General features: G+C 44.9%; 1 pseudogene; it reads left to right on the top strand.

Annotated features, from left to right (window-relative positions):
* LOC132392198 (sin3 histone deacetylase corepressor complex component SDS3-like) overlaps window positions 1-16,122 on the top strand; it is a 36,083-nt pseudogene that overhangs the window by 16,474 nt on the left and 3,487 nt on the right.

Below are 16,122 nucleotides of genomic sequence, written 5' to 3'. Positions count from 1 at the left end.
TTTAATCCTTATTTGAAAGGAATTCGTTGACTGTTCTTGTGTTAATCTCTGCGGGATAGCAGAAGATTGAGGACAGTGTGATAAAGGAAAGGTCAGTGCCTTTAAGCCGTTTCGTTCTGTTTCATAAATTCTTCGTGGGAAAAGTTCGACGCCGGGGATCAAAGCAAAACGACGTGAAAGAGAATTTAAATTGTCTTATAAAGTCTCTCCTTTTAAATGGATTGTGAGCATTTTTGAACTTTTGGCAATATTACTTTGAAGAACTGTTTTTGCAACATCGCTTTAAGAACTGTTTAAGCTGCCGCGCAGCAGCTGATTCCAGTTACGTTAGTGTTTGTTTATTTTTGGGGGGGTTTGTTTTCAGTGTTTAATAAATGTGTTGTTTGTTATAAAAACCCTTGCCTAACTCATATATTTATTGTTGCTGGAATACGTAACAAAATGGTGAAGGATTACTGATAAAGTACTGATCTTTCCGTGAGTCACTTGATTGCCCTGACTTTTGAAGAACTAGCAGAGACAGCAGATCACTAACCACTTCTTTTGCTGGTGGCAAGTCATCTTTGAAGCTACGAAAAATGCATCCCACCTCTTGCAAAATATGACTAATTTTGCTGCAGCTTCACTTATTTCTTCTGTTACCACTGGTACATAATCATCATCCAGAGAAGTACAGCACAATGGGCAGAGTCGTTGTCCTGATTCAAGCCACTGCTTTATACATTTCAGACAGTAAATATTATCACATGGAACCAGCATGGGATCGTTGAGTTCTCCTAAGCAAATTGTACATTCTTTCAGATCACACCTGAAGAACAGACATTCTGCACTATTTCTACAGTCCCTGAGGATCTGAATCACAGCTCAAAGGAGCCTTTGGGATCTCACACCAAAGTTATTGTTCAAACTCTTTGCAAGTTGACCAGTATAGAATGCAACCTCATTCTCCAATTTATCATGTATTTCTTTAATCCCAAAATGATGTGTTGCACAAAAAGTGACAGCATCTCCCTCTTCTCCTGAGCATCTTCCCAGCACTCCTGCTGAATCACCAGCACAAAGATATGAAGCACGAATAGAAGACGGAAAGTTATATTATGATAGGAGATGATATCATAAAGGTCAGGCAATCTATTTGGAATCTAAGGAGAATATGAAGATTGGCTGTGTAATTAGCTCAGTTGGAACAAATGAGATATGGGTAAGGAAGATAAGTGATAGCACAAAGATGCGTATATATCTAGGACAGCTGCACAGAGGAGTCTTCATTAGATGGAGGCGATCTGCTGCAGCTTCTTTTGGTCCTGTGCAGTATCCCCTTCATAGCAGACAGTGATGCAGCCAGTCAGAACGCTCTCCATGGTACAACTGTAGAAGTTTTCGAGTGTATTTGTTGACATGCCAAACCTTTTCAAACTCCTAATAAAGTATAGCCGCTGTCTTGCCTTCTTTATGACTACATCAATATATTGGGACTAGGTTAGATCCTCAGAGATCTTGACACCCAGGAACTTGAAGTTGCTCACTCTCTCCACTTCTGATTTTTCTATGAGGAGTGGTATGTGTTCCTACAGCTTACCCTTCCTGAAGTCCATAATCAGCTCTTTCATCTTACTGACGTTGAGTGCCAGGTTGTTGCTGCGGCACCATTCCACTAGTTGGCATATCTCACTCCTGTACACCCTCTCGTCACCACCTGAGATTCTACCAACAATGGTTGTGTCGTCAGCAAATTTGTAGATGGTATTTGAGCTATGCCTAGCCACACAGTCACATGTATATAGAGAGTAGAGCAGTGGGCTAAGCACACACCCCTGAGATGCGCCAGCGTAGTTAGTCAACGAAGAGGATATGTTATCACCAATCCGCACAGACTGTGGTCTTCTGGTTAGGAAGTCAAGGATCCAATTGCAGAGGGAGGTACAGAGGCCCAGGTTCTGGAGCTTCTCAATCAGTATCGTGGGAATGATGGTATTAAATGCTGAGCTATAGTTGAGGAACAGCATTCTGACATAGATGCTTGTGTTGTCTAGGTGGTCTAATGCCGTGTGAAGTGCCATGAAGATTGCATCTACCATTGACCCATTGTGATGATAGGCAAACTGCAGTGGGTCCAGGTCCTTGCTGAGGCAGGAGTTCAGTATAGTCATAACCAACCTCTCAAAGCATTTCATCACTGTCGATGTGATTACTACCGGGTGATAGTTGTTAAGGCAGCCCACATTATTTTTCTCTGTCACTGGTATAACTGTTGCCTTTCTGAAGCAAGTGGGAGCTTCTGCCCGTAGCAGTGAGAGGTTGAAGATGTCCTTGAATATCCCCGCTAGTTGGTTGGCACAGGTTTTCAGAACCTTACCAAGTACTCCATCGGGACCTTCTGCCTTGCGAGGGTCCACTCTCTTTAAAGACAGTGTAACATTGGCCTCTGAGACAAAGATCGAAGGGTCATCAGGTGTCGTTGGGATATTCACAGCTGTAGTTGTGTTCTCCCTTTCAAAGAGGGCATAGAAGACGTTGAGTTCATCTGGTAGTGAAGCATCGCTGCCATTCATGCTATTGGGTTTCACTTTGTAGGAAGTAATACCTTGCAGTCCCTGTCAGAGTTGCTGTGCAGCTGATATCGCCTCCAACCTCATTGAAATTGTCTCTTCATCCTTGAAATAGCCCTCTGCAAATCATACCTGGTTTTCTGGTACAGGCCTGGGTTGCCAGTCTTGAAATTACCCTCAACAAACCTCACTGATTCTCCTCTTTTAGTCCATGCATTTCCAAATATAAGATCAATTTCTTACTGATAATGCATTTCTATAACTCCTCTACTGTTATGGAGGAGAATAAACAGTTGAAGCCTTGGACCAGGACACTTTATCAGGATTGGAAAAGAAAGGAGAAGAACCAGAATAAGAAGGTAGTGGGAGAGAGGATGGCATACAAGCTGGCAGGTCATAGGTGAGACCAGGTGAAGGGCAAGGTGGGTGGTTGGAGGAGGGCAGATAAAGCAAGAAGCTGGGAGGTGAGAGGTGGAATCTGATAAGAGAGGAGAGTGGACCATGCAAGAAAGGGAAGGAGGAGGGAAACGAGAGAAAGGTGATGGGTAGGTGAGGAGAAGAGAAGGGGCGAGAGTGGGAACAATATGGATAAAGGGGGAGGGGGAGGAGTTACTGGAAGTTAGATAAATCTAACTTTATCTAATGTAATAATTACTGTGATAATTAATGTAGTAATTAATGTAATAATAAATTAATCTAATAATCTAACTTGATGTTGTAGTTATTAGTGAAACATGGTTACAGGAGGGGTATGATTGGCTACTAATTATTCCTGGATTTCATTGCTTCAGGTGTGATAGAATTGGAGGGGCAAGAGGGGGAGGTGTTGCATTGCTTGTCAGAGAAAATATAACAGCGGTGCTTTAGCAGGATAGATTAGAGTGCTCATCTAGGGAGACTATTTGGGTGGAATTGAGGAATGGGAAAGTGTAGTAACACTTATAGGGGTGTATTATAGACCACCTAATGGGGAGCGAGAATTGGAGGAACAAATTTGTAAGGAGATAGCTAATATTTGTAGTAGGCACAAGGTTGTGATTGTGGGAGATTTTAATTTTCCACACATAGACTGGATTGCCCATTCTGTAAAAGGGCTGGATGGTTTGGAGTTTGTAAGATGTGTGTAGGATAGTTTTTTGCAGCAATACATAGAGGTACCAACTAGAGAAGGGGCAGTATTGGACCTCCTGTTAGGGAATAAGATAGGTCAGGTTACGGAGGTATGTGTTGGGGAGCACTTCGGGTCCAGTGATCACAATGCCATTAGTTTCAATATAATTATGGAGAAGGATAGGTCTGGAACCAGGGTTGAGGTTTTTGATTGGAGAAGGCCAACTTTGAGGAGCTGTGAAAGGATTTAGAAGGAGTGGATTGGGACTATTTGTTTTATGGGAAGGATGTAATAGAGGAATGGAGGTCATTTAAAGGTGAAATTTTGAGGGTACAGAATCTTTATGTTCCTGTTAGGTTGAAAGGAAAGGTTAAAAGTTTGAGAGAGCCATGGTTTTCAAGGGATATTGGAAACTTGGTTTGGAAAAAGAGAGAGATCTACAATAAATATAGGCAGCATGGAGTAAATGACGTGCTCGAGGAATATAAGGAATGTAAGAAGAATCTTAAGAAAGAAATTAGAAAAGCTAAAAGAAGATATGAGATTGCTTTGGCAAGTAAGGTGAAAATAAATCTGAAGGTTTTCTACAGTTATATTAATAGCAAAAGGATAGTAAGGGATAAAATTGGTCCATTAGAGATTCAGAGTGGACAGCTATGTGTGGAACCAAAAGAGATGGGGGAGATTTTGAACAAATTCTTTTCTTTGGTATTCACTAAGGAGAAGGATATTGAATTATGTCAGGAAAAGGAAACAAGTAGGGTAGTTATGGAAACTATGATGATTAAAGAAGAGGAAGTACTGGCACTTTTAAAGAATATAAAAGTGGATAAGTCTCTGGGTCCTGACAGGATATTCCCTCGGACTTTGAGGGAAGTTAGTGTAGAAATAGCAGGGGCTCTTTCAGAAATATTTCAAATGTCATTAGAAACAGGTATAGTGCCGGAGGATTGGTGTATTTCTCATGTGGTTCCATTGTTTAAAAAGGGTTCTAAGAGTAAACCTAACAATTATCGGCCTGTAAGTTTGATGCCAGTGGTGGGTAAATTAATGGAAAGTATTCTTAGAGATGATATATATAATTATCTGGATAGACAGGGTCAGATTAGGAACAATCAACATTGATGTGTGTGTGGAAGGTCATGTTTGACAAAACTTATTTAATTTTTTGAAGAGGTTACTAGGAAAGTTGACAAGGGTAAAGCAATGGATGTTGTCTATATGGACTTCAGTAAGGCCTTTCACAAGGTTCCACATGGAAGGTTAGTTAGGAAGGTTCAATCATTAGGTATTAATATTGAAGTAGTAAAATGGATTCAACAGTGGCTGGATGAGAGATGGCAGAAAGTAGTGGTGAATAACTGTTCATCAGGTTGGAGGCCAGTGACTAGTGGTGTGCCTCAGGGATCTGTACTGGATCCAATGTTGTTTGTTATATACATTAATGATCTGGATGATGGGGTGGTAAATTGGATTAGTAAGTATGCAGATGATACTAAGATAGGTGGTGTTGTGGATAATGAAGTAGGTTTTCAAAACTTGCAGAGATTTAGGCCAGTTAGAAGAGTGGGCTGAAAGATGGCAGATGGAGTTTAATGCTGATAAGTGTGAGGTGCTACATTTTGGTAGGACCAATCAAAATAGGACATACATGGTAATTGATAGGGCATTGAGGAATGCAGTAGAACAGAGTGATCTAGGAATAATGGTGCATAGTTCCCTGAAGGTGGAATCTCATGTGGATAGGGTGGTGAAAAAAGCTTTTGGTATGCTGGCCTTTATAAATCAGAGCATTGAGTATAGGAGTTGGGATGTAATGGTAAAATTGTACAAGGTATTGGTGAGGCCAAATTTGGAGTATTGAGTTCAGTTCTGGTCACCAAATTATAGGAAAGATGTCAACAAAATACAGAGAGTACAGAGGAGATTTACTAGAATGTTACCTGGGTTTCAGCACCTAAGTTACAGAGAAAGGTTGTACAAGTTAGGTCTTTATTCTTTGGAGCGTAGAAGGTTGAGGGGGGACTTGATAGAGGTATTTAAGTTTATGAGGAGGATAGATAGAGTTGACGTGGATAGGCTTCTTCCATTGAGAGTAGGGGAGATTCAAACAAGAGGACATGAGTTGAGAGTTAGGGGGCAAAAGTTTAGGGGAAACATGATGAGGAACTTCTTTACTCAGAGAGCGGTAGCTATGTGGAACAAGCTTCCAGTAGAGTGGTAGAGTGGTAGAGGCAGGTTCGATATTGTCATTTTAAAAAAATTGGATAGGTATATGGACAGGAAAGGGTTATGGGCTAAGTGTAGGTCAGTGGGACTAGGTGAGAGTAAATGTTCAGCACGGACTAAAAGGGCCAAGATGGCCTGTTTCCATGCTGTAATTGTTATATGGTTATATGAACATATGGTTAAATCAATTTTCATGCCCTCATGTTGGAGGCTACCTAGAAAGCACAAGAGGTGTTGCTCCTCCAACCTGACTGTGGCCTCTCCGATCAGATTCCTTCATCTTCAGCCTTTTACCTTTCCCACTATCACCTCTCAACTCCTCATTCATGGTTGGTTTGATGTCTTGTGTTAGTTTGATGTCCTGTGTTGTTTTGATGTCCTGTGTTGGTTTGATGTCTTGTGTTAGTTTGATGTCCTGTGTTGGTTTGATGTCTTGTGTTAGTTTGATGTCTTGTGTTAGTTTGATGTCCTGTGTTGGTTTGATGTCTTGTGTTAGTTTGATGTCCTGTGTTGGTTTGATGTCTTGTGTTAGTTTGATGTCTTGTGTTAGTTTGATGTCCTGTGTTGGTTTGATGTCTTGTGTTAGTTTGATGTCCTGTGTTGTTTTGATGTCCTGTGTTAGTTTGATGTCCTGTGTTGTTTTGATGTCCTGTCAACCCACACAAAATAGTGGAGGAACTCAGCAGACCAGCCAGCATCTATGGGAAAAAGCACAGTTGATGTTTTGACCAAGACCCTTTGGCAGAACAGCTTTAGGAACAGCTTCTTCCCCTCCACCATCAGATTTTGAATTGTGCGTGGTATCCATGAACACTTCCTCATTGTTCTGCTCTCTCTTTTTGCAATCTTTATTTATTAAATATGTTCTTATTGGAACTTAAAGTAAATTTAAGAACATAAGAAATAGGAGCAGGAGTAGGCCACCCGGCCCATCAAGCCTGCTCTGCCATTCAAAAAGACCATGGCTGTTCTGTCCGTAAACTCAGCTCCATCTACCTGCCTTTTCCCCATAACCCTTAATTCCCTTACCATGTAAAAACCCGGATAACTGTTTCTTAAGTATATTTAGTGAGGAAGCCTCAACTGCTTCCCTGGGCAGAGAATTCCACAGATTCATCATTGTCTGGTTTCTCCTTATTTTCTCCCCTGAATCTTGAGGCAATGTCCCCTAGTTCTAGTCTCACCTACCAATGGAAACAGCTTTCCTACTTCTATCCTATCTATCCCGTTCAAAATTTTGTATGTTTCTATAAGATCCCCTCTCATTCTTCTGAACTCCGGAGAGTATAGTCCCAGTCGACTCAATTTCTCCTCGTAGGTTAACCCCTTCATCCCTGGAATCAACCTGGTGAACCTCCTCTGCACTGCCTCCAAAGCCAGCATATCCTTCCTCAAGTAAGGAGACCAGAACTGCACACAGTACTCCAGGTGCGGCCTCACCGGTACCCTGTACAGTTGTAGCATGACCTCCCTGCTCTTGAATTCAATCTCTCTAGCAATGAAGGCCAACATCCCATTTGCCTTCTTGATAACCTGTTGTACCTGCAAGCCAACTTTTTGCAATTCATAAACAAGAACTCCCAAGTCCCTCTGCACAACAGCATGCTGCAATCTTTCACCATTTAAATAATAATCTGCTCTTCTATTATTCCTTCCAAAGTGGATGATCTCACATTTACCAACGTTGTATTCCATCTGCCAGACCTCGGCCCACTCACTTAACCTATCTATATCCCTTTGTAGACCCTCCACATCTTCTGTCCAATTTGCTTTTCCACTCAGTTTAGTGTCATCAGCAAATTTTGCTGTGCTACACTCAATCCCTCTTTAGTACAGTCAGTCTCTTCCAAATCATCAATGTAAATGGTAAACAGCTGTGGGCCCAGCACTGACTCCTGTGGCACCCCACTCACCACTGGCTGCCAACCGGAGAAAAACCCATTTATACCAACTCTCGGCCTTCTATCGGTTAACCAGTCCACTATCCATGCCAATACACTTCCTCTGACTCCATGCATCTGTATCTTATTTATAAGTCTCTCGTGCGGCACCTTATTGAACGCCTTCTGGAAATCCAAGTAACGACATCCACCTGTTCCCCTCTATCCACTACACTCATTATGTCCTCAAAGAACTCCAGTAAGTTTGTCAAACAGGACCTGCCCTTTCTGAATCTATGCTGTGTCTGTCTAATGGAACCTCTCCTTTCTAAATGTTTCGCAATTTCTTCCTTAATGACTGCTTCAAGCATTTTCCTGACTACAGATGTTAAGCTAACTGGCCTATAGTTGCTCGTCTTTTGCCCACATCCTTTTTAAAAAAGTGGTGTGAAATTTGCTGTCTTCCAATAACCTCCGCCAATTCCTTCAGCACCCTGGGATGCATCCATCCCATCAGGACCAGGGGACTTACCTACCTTCAGGCCCTCTAGTTTGCTCATCACTGTCTCCTTAGCGACAGTGATTTCATCGATGTCCTCACCTCCCGTTTCGTCCATAACATCCTTCTTTGGCATATTAGACATGTCCTCCAACGTGAAGACTGACACAAAATAGTCATTCAATGCCTCAGCCATTTCCTTATCACCCAATATCAATTTCCTCTTCTCGTCTTCCAAGGGACCTACGTTGACATTAGCCACCCTCTTCCACTTTATATACTTATAAAAACTTCTTCTATCTGTTCTTATATTTTGTGCCAATTTACTTACATACTGTATCTTCCCTTTCCTTATTTCTTGTTTAGTTGTTCTCTGTTGCCTTTTAAAATATTCCCAATCCTCCAGTCTCCCACTACTCCTTGCGACTTTGTACACATGAGCTTTTAATTTGATACTATCTTTTATTTTTTTAGTTATCCAAGGCTGGCTCTCCTCACACTTACTGTCCTTACTTTTGACTGGAATATATTTTTGTTGAACACTGTGAAAAATCTTTGAAAGTATTCCACTGTTCCTCAACTGTCCTAGCAAATAGCCTGTGCTCCCAATCCACATTAGCCAACTCCTCCCTCATCCTGTTGTAGTCTCCCTTGTTCAAGCATAGTACACAGTTTTAGATCTAACTTTTTCATCCTCAATCTGTATGTGAAATTCAATCATACTGTCATCACTCTTTCCAAGAGGATCCCTCACTACAAGATCGTTAATCTTACCTGTCTCATTGCACAGGACTAGATCTAAGATAGCATTTTCCTTTGTAGATTCACTAACATGCTTCTCAAGAAAGCCATCACAGATGTATTTTACGAAGTCCTCCTCAAAACTTCCTTGACCAACCTGATTCACCCAAACTATGTGGAAGTTAAAATCCCCCATGACAACTGCCTTTCTGTTCTTACAAACCTCAGTTATTTCTTGGTTAATCACCTCTGGCACTGCAATATTTTTATTAGGTGGCCTATAGACAACACCCACCAGTGATTTTTTTCCCTTTACTATTCTTAATCTCCACCCAGATGGACTCGACATTCTGCTCCGTAGATCTTATATTGTCTCTCACAAATTGTCCTGATCTCATCCCTAATCAAGAGCGCTTCCCCACCTCCTCTGCCTTCCTGCCTATCTATCCGTGTTATCTGATACCCTTGGATATTTAATTCCCCGTCATCTCCACCTTGCAACCAGATTTCTGTAATGGCTACTAAATCAAATGCCTTGGTACTGATCTGTGCCACAAGTTCACTAACCTTGTTTCTAATACTACAGGCATTTAGATAAAGTAACCTTATACTCATTGTCCTTTTAGAATCTCGTGACCTATGTGATTTTTGCTTTTTACTTTTATGCACTCTACTCTTACTTTTTTCTTCACTAACTCTAGCTTTGGTCTCTGCATCACTTCCCTCTTCTTTTCTGTGTGGGTTCCCTACCATATTAGTTCAAAACCTCCCCAACAGCACTAGGAAACAATCTCCCTAGGACATTGATCCCAGCCCTGCCCAGATGTAGACCGTCCAGATGGTACTGGTCCCAACCCCCAAGAAGCAGTTCCAATGCCCCAAGAATCTGAAACCCTCCGTCCTGCATCACCGCTCAAGCCACATATTCATTCTAGCTATCCTGCTGTTCCAACTCTGGCTAGCACGTGGCACCCGTAATAATCCTGAAATTATTACCTTTGAGGTCCTACTCTTTAACTTATCTCCTAGCCCCCTAAATTCAGCTTGAAGGACCTCATCCCACTTTCTTCCTAGATCATTAGTACCTACATGGACCACGACAACTGGCTGCTCACCCTCCCCTTTCAGAATGCCCTGCAGCCTCTCCGAGACATCTCTGACCCTTGCACCCGTGAGGCAACTCACCATACGGGAGTCCCATTTGCGGCCACAGAAGCTCCTCTCTATTCCCCTTACCATGGAATCCCTTTCCACAACAGCTCCGCCACAATTTTTCTTGCCCCCATGCACAGCAGAGCCACCCACGGTGCCAAGATCCTGGCTACTGCTGCCTTCACCTGATGAGCCATCCCCCCCAGCAGACTCCAAAGCGGTGTATCTGTCTTGGAGGGAGATGACCGCAGGAGACTCCTGTATTATCTTCTTGCGACTACTGTTCCTGTTGGTCACCCATTCCCTATCTTTCCTTAGATCCTTAAACTGTGGTATGACCAACTCAATAAATGTGCTATCTGCAACGTTCTTCACATCTCAGATGCTCCAAAGTGAGTCCACGCGCAGCTCCAGTGCCGCCATGCGGTCTATCAGGAGCGGCGTCTGGTCACACTTCCTGCACACATAGTCTTCAGGGACACTGTCAGCCTCCGAGTTCCCACATGGCACATTTGCTCTTTGCATTGTACTGCTGCTGCAAAACATTTGTCAGTGATGGTGATCTTGATTCTGATTTCTCTTCCACTTCATTGTGCAGAGTCCACGCTGACACTGCTCCCTCCCACCTGCAACAACCAACACCACCGAGTGAGGTGAATCGACGAGGCGGCGGGGGGTGGGGCTCAGTGGTCTCTCCACTGCCAAATAGGAATTGGATTCCAGCTTCTGATCCTCCCCAACGGCAGGTTAATGATACACACCAGGGCACTCAGAGCAGTAGGGAGCTGATCACTCACACATCAGAATGACATGAGGCTGGCTGGAAGACAGTGAAGGGAAAGCTGTGGCTTTATCAACCAATGGTCTATTCCACTTGGAGTACTGTGAGCAGTTTTCAGCCCCTTAACTGAGACAGGATGTTCTGGCATTGGAGATGGTTCAGAGGAGGTTTACGAGAACAATCCCAGGAGTGAAAGTGTTAATTTATGAGAAGTGTTTGATGACTCTGGGCCTGCACTCTCTGGAATTTAGAAGAATGAACATGCATCTCATAGAAACATTTCAAATATTATAAAGCACAGAGAGAGTGGATGTAGAGAGGATGTTCTGCCAGGACCAGAATGTGTGGCAACGCTTAGAACATAGAACAGTGCCAACTTTTAACCTGCTCTTATCAATCTAACCCTTCACTGCCTCATGGCCCTTCATTTTTCTATCATACATGTGCCTATTGAAGAGTCTCAAATAATGTCAAAAATCTTGATAGATTGGATATGGAGAGAATGTTTCCATTAATGGGGGAGTCTAGGACCAGAGGGTACAGATAGAGTGGATGTGGAGAGGATGTTTCCTATAGTGGGGAGTCTAGGATCAGAGGACACAGATAGAGTGGATGTGGAGAGGATGTTTCCTGTAGTGGGGGAGTCTAGAACCAGAGGACACAGATAGAGTGGATGTGGAGAGGATGTTTCCTATAGTGGGGGAGTCTAGGACCAGAGGAAACAGATAGAGTGGATGTGGAGAGGATGTTTCCTGTAGTGGTGGAGTCTAGGACCAGAGGACACAGATAGAGTGGATGTGGAGAGGATGTTTCCTGTAGTGGTGGAGTCTAGGACCAGAGGACACAGATAGAGTGGATGTGGAGAGGATGTTTCCTATAGAGGGGGAGTCTAGGACCAGAGGACACAGATAGAGTGGATGTGGAGAGGATGTTTCCTATAGTGGGGGAGTCTAGGACCAGAGGGCACAGATAGAGTGGATGTGGAGAGGATGTTTCCTATAGTGGGGGAGTCTAGGACCACAGATAGAGTGGATGTGGAGAGGATGTTTCCTATAGTGGGGGAGTCTAGGACCAGAGGGCACAGATAGAGTGGATGTGGAGAGGATGTTTCCTATAGTGGGGGAGTCTAGGACCACAGATAGAGTGGATGTGGAGACGATGTTTCCTATAATGGGGGAGTCTAGGACCACAGATAGAGAGCATGTGGAGAGGATGTTTCCTATAGTGGGGGAGTCTAGGACCAGAGGGCACAGATAGAGTGCATGTGGAGAGGATGTTTCCTATAGTGGGGGAGTCTAGGACCACAGATAGAGTGGATGTGGAGAGGATGTTCCCTATCGTGGTGGAGTCTAGGACCAGAGGACACAGATAGAGTGGATGTGGAGAGGATGTTTCCTATAGTGGGGGAGTCTAGGACCAGAGGACACAGATAGAGTGGATGTGGAGAGGATGTTTCCTATAGAGGGGGAGTCTAGGACCAGAGGACACAGATAGAGTGGATGTGGAGAGGATGTTTCCTATAGTGGGGGAGTCTAGGACCAGAGGGCACAGATAGAGTGGATGTGGAGAGGATGTTTCCTATAGTGGGGGAGTCTAGGACCACAGATAGAGTGGATGTGGAGAGGATGTTTCCTATAATGGGGGAGTCTAGGACCACAGATAGAGTGCATGTGGAGAGGATGTTTCCTATAGTGGGGGAGTCTAGGACCAGAGGGCACAGATAGAGTGCATGTGGAGAGGATGTTCCCTATAGTGGGGAGTCTAGGACCAGAGGACACAGATAGAGTGGATGTGGAGAGGATGTTTCCTATAGTGGGGGAGTCTAGGACCAGAGGGCACAGATAGAGTGGATGTGGAGAGGATGTTTTCTATAGTGGGGAGTCTAGGACCAGAGGGCACAGATAGATTGGATGTGGAGAGGATGTTTCCTATAGTGGGGGAGTCTAGGACCACTGATAGAGTGGATGTGGAGAGGATGTTTCCTATAGTGGGGGAGTCTAGGACCAGAGGGCACAGATAGAGTGGATGTGGAGAGGATGTTTCCTATAGTGGGGGAGTCTAGGACCACAGATAGAGTGGATGTGGAGAGGATGTTTCCTATAGTGGGGGAGTCTAGGACCAGAGGGCACAGATAGAGTGGATGTGGAGAGGATGTTTCCTATAGTGGGGGGAGTCTAGGACCAGAGGGCACAGATAGCGTGCATGTGGAGAGGTTGTTTCCTATAGTGGGGGAGTCTAGCACCAGAGGGCACAGATAGAGTGGATGTGGAGAGGATGTTTCCTATAGTGGGGGAGTCTAGGACCACAGATAGAGTGGATGTGGAGAGGATGTTTCCTATAATGGGGGAGTCTAGGACCACAGATAGAGTGCATGTGGAGAGGATGTTTCCTATAGTGGGGGAGTCTAGGACCAGAGGGCACAGATAGAGTGCATGTGGAGAGGATGTTTCCTATAGTGGGGGAGTCTAGGACCACAGATAGAGTGGATGTGGAGAGGATGTTCCCTATCGTGGTGGAGTCTAGGACCAGAGGACACAGATAGAGTGGATGTGGAGAGGATGTTTCCTATAGTGGGGGAGTCTAGGACCAGAGGACACAGATAGAGTGGATGTGGAGAGGATGTTTCCTATAGAGGGGGAGTCTAGGACCAGAGGACACAGATAGAGTGGATGTGGAGAGGATGTTTCCTATAGTGGGGCAGTCTAGGACCAGAGGGCACAGATAGAGTGGATGTGGAGAGGATGTTTCCTATAGTGGGGGAGTCTAGGACCACAGATAGAGTGGATGTGGAGAGGATGTTTCCTATAGTGGGGGAGTCTAGGACCAGAGGGCACAGATAGAGTGGATGTGGAGAGGATGTTTCCTATAGTGGGGGAGTCTAGGACCACAGATAGAGTGGATGTGGAGAGGATGTTTCCTATAATGGGGGAGTCTAGGACCACAGATAGAGTGCATGTGGAGAGGATGTTTCCTATAGTGGGGGAGTCTAGGACCAGAGGGCACAGATAGAGTGCATGTGGAGAGGATGTTTCCTATAGTGGGGGAGTCTAGGACCAGAGGGCACAGATAGAGTGCATGTGGAGAGGATGTTTCCTATAGTGGGGGAGTCTAGGACCACAGATAGAGTGGATGTGGAGAGGATGTTTCCTATAGTGGGGGAGTCTAGGACCAGAGGACACAGATAGAGTGGATGTGGAGAGGATGTTTCCTATAGTGGGGGAGTCTAGGACCAGAGGGCACAGATAGAGTGGATGTGGAGAGGATGTTTTCTATAGTGGGGAGTCTAGGACCAGAGGACACAGATAGAGTGGATGTGGAGAGGATGTTTCCTATAGTGGGGGAGTCTAGGACCAGAGGGCACAGATAGAGTGGATGTGGAGAGGATGTTTTCTATAGTGGGGAGTCTAGGACCAGAGGGCACAGATAGATTGGATGTGGAGAGGATGTTTCCTATAGTGGGGGAGTCTAGGACCACTGATAGAGTGGATGTGGAGAGGATGTTTCCTATAGTGGGGGAGTCTAGGACCAGAGGGCACAGATAGAGTGGATGTGGAGAGGATGTTTCCTATAGTGGAGGAGTCTAGGACCACAGATAGAGTGGATGTGGAGAGGATGTTTCCTATAGTGGGGGAGTCTAGGACCACAGATAGAGTGGATGTGGAGAGGATGTTTCCTATAGTGGGGGGAGTCTAGGACCAGAGGGCACAGATAGCGTGCATGTGGAGAGGTTGTTTCCTATAGTGGGGGAGTCTAGGACCAGAGGACACAGATAGAGTGGATGTGGAGAGGATGTTCCCTATCGTGGTGGAGTCTAGGACCAGAGGACACAGATAGAGTGGATGTGGAGAGGATGTTTCCTATAGTGGGGGAGTCTAGGACCAGAGGGCACAGATAGATTGGATGTGGAGAGGATGTTTCCTATAGTGGGGGAGTCTAGGACCACAGATAGAGTGGATGTGGAGAGGATGTTTCCTATAGTGGGGGGAGTCTAGGACCAGAGGGCACAGATAGAGAGCATGTGGAGAGTATGTTCCCTATTGTGGTGGAGTCTAGGACCAGAGGGCACAGATAGAGTGGATGTGGAGAGGATGTTTCCTATAGTGGGGGAGTCTAGCACCAGAGGGCACAGATAGAGTGGATGTGGAGAGGATGTTTCCTATAGTGGGGGAGTCTAGGACCACAGATAGAGTGGATGTGGAGAGGATGTTTCCTATAGTGGGGGGAGTCTAGGACCAGAGGGCACAGATAGAGTGCATGTGGAGAGTATGTTCCCTATTGTGGTGGAGTCTAGGACCAGAGGGCACAGATAGAGTGGATGTGGAGAGGATGTTTCCTACAGTGGGGGAGTCTAGCACCAGAGGGCACAGATAGAGTGGATGTGGAGAGGATGTTTCCTATAGTGGGGGAGTCTAGGACCACAGATAGAGTGGATGTGGAGAGGATGTTTCCTATAGTGGGGGGAATCTAGGACCAGAGGGCACAGATAGAGTGCATGTGGAGAGTATGTTCCCTATTGTGGTGGAGTCTAGGACCAGAGGGCACAGATAGAGTGGATGTGGAGAGGATGTTTCCTATAGTGGGGGAGTCTAGGACCACAGATAGAGTGGATGTGGAGAGGATGTTTCCTGTAGTGGGGGAGTCTAGGACCAGAGTGCACAGATAGAGTGGACGTGGAGAGGATGTCCCCTATCGTGGTGGAGTCTAGGACCAGGGGACACAGATAGAGTGCATGTGGAGAGGATGTTTCCTATAGTGGGGGAGTCTAGGACCAGAGGACACAGATAGAGTGGATGTGGAGAGGTTGTTTCCTATACTGGGGGAGTCGAGGACCAGAGGGCACAGATAGAGTGGATGTGGAGAGGGTGTTTCCTATAGTGGGGAGTCTAGGACCAGAGGACACAGATAGAGTGGATGTGGAGAGCATGTTTCCTATAGTGGGGAGTCTAGGACCAGAGGGCACAGCCTTGGAATAGAGGAGCATGCATTTGAAAAAATAGATGAGAAATTTCTTTAGCCAGAGGGTGGTGAATCTGTTGAATTTATTGCCACAGCCGCATGTAGAGGACAAATCATTGGGCATATTTAAAGCCGAGGTTGATAGTGTCTTGATTAGTCAGGAAGAAAGCAGGAGGTTGAGGTTGTAGGGATAATAAATCAGCCATCATGGAATGGTGACTAAT

Source organism: Hypanus sabinus, chromosome 4 (assembly GCF_030144855.1).
Source record: "Hypanus sabinus isolate sHypSab1 chromosome 4, sHypSab1.hap1, whole genome shotgun sequence".
In the NCBI taxonomy this organism is placed as follows: domain Eukaryota; kingdom Metazoa; phylum Chordata; class Chondrichthyes; order Myliobatiformes; family Dasyatidae; genus Hypanus; species Hypanus sabinus.
Note: the sequence above shows the minus strand (reverse complement) of the source record. Positions and strands in the feature narration are given on the sequence as shown.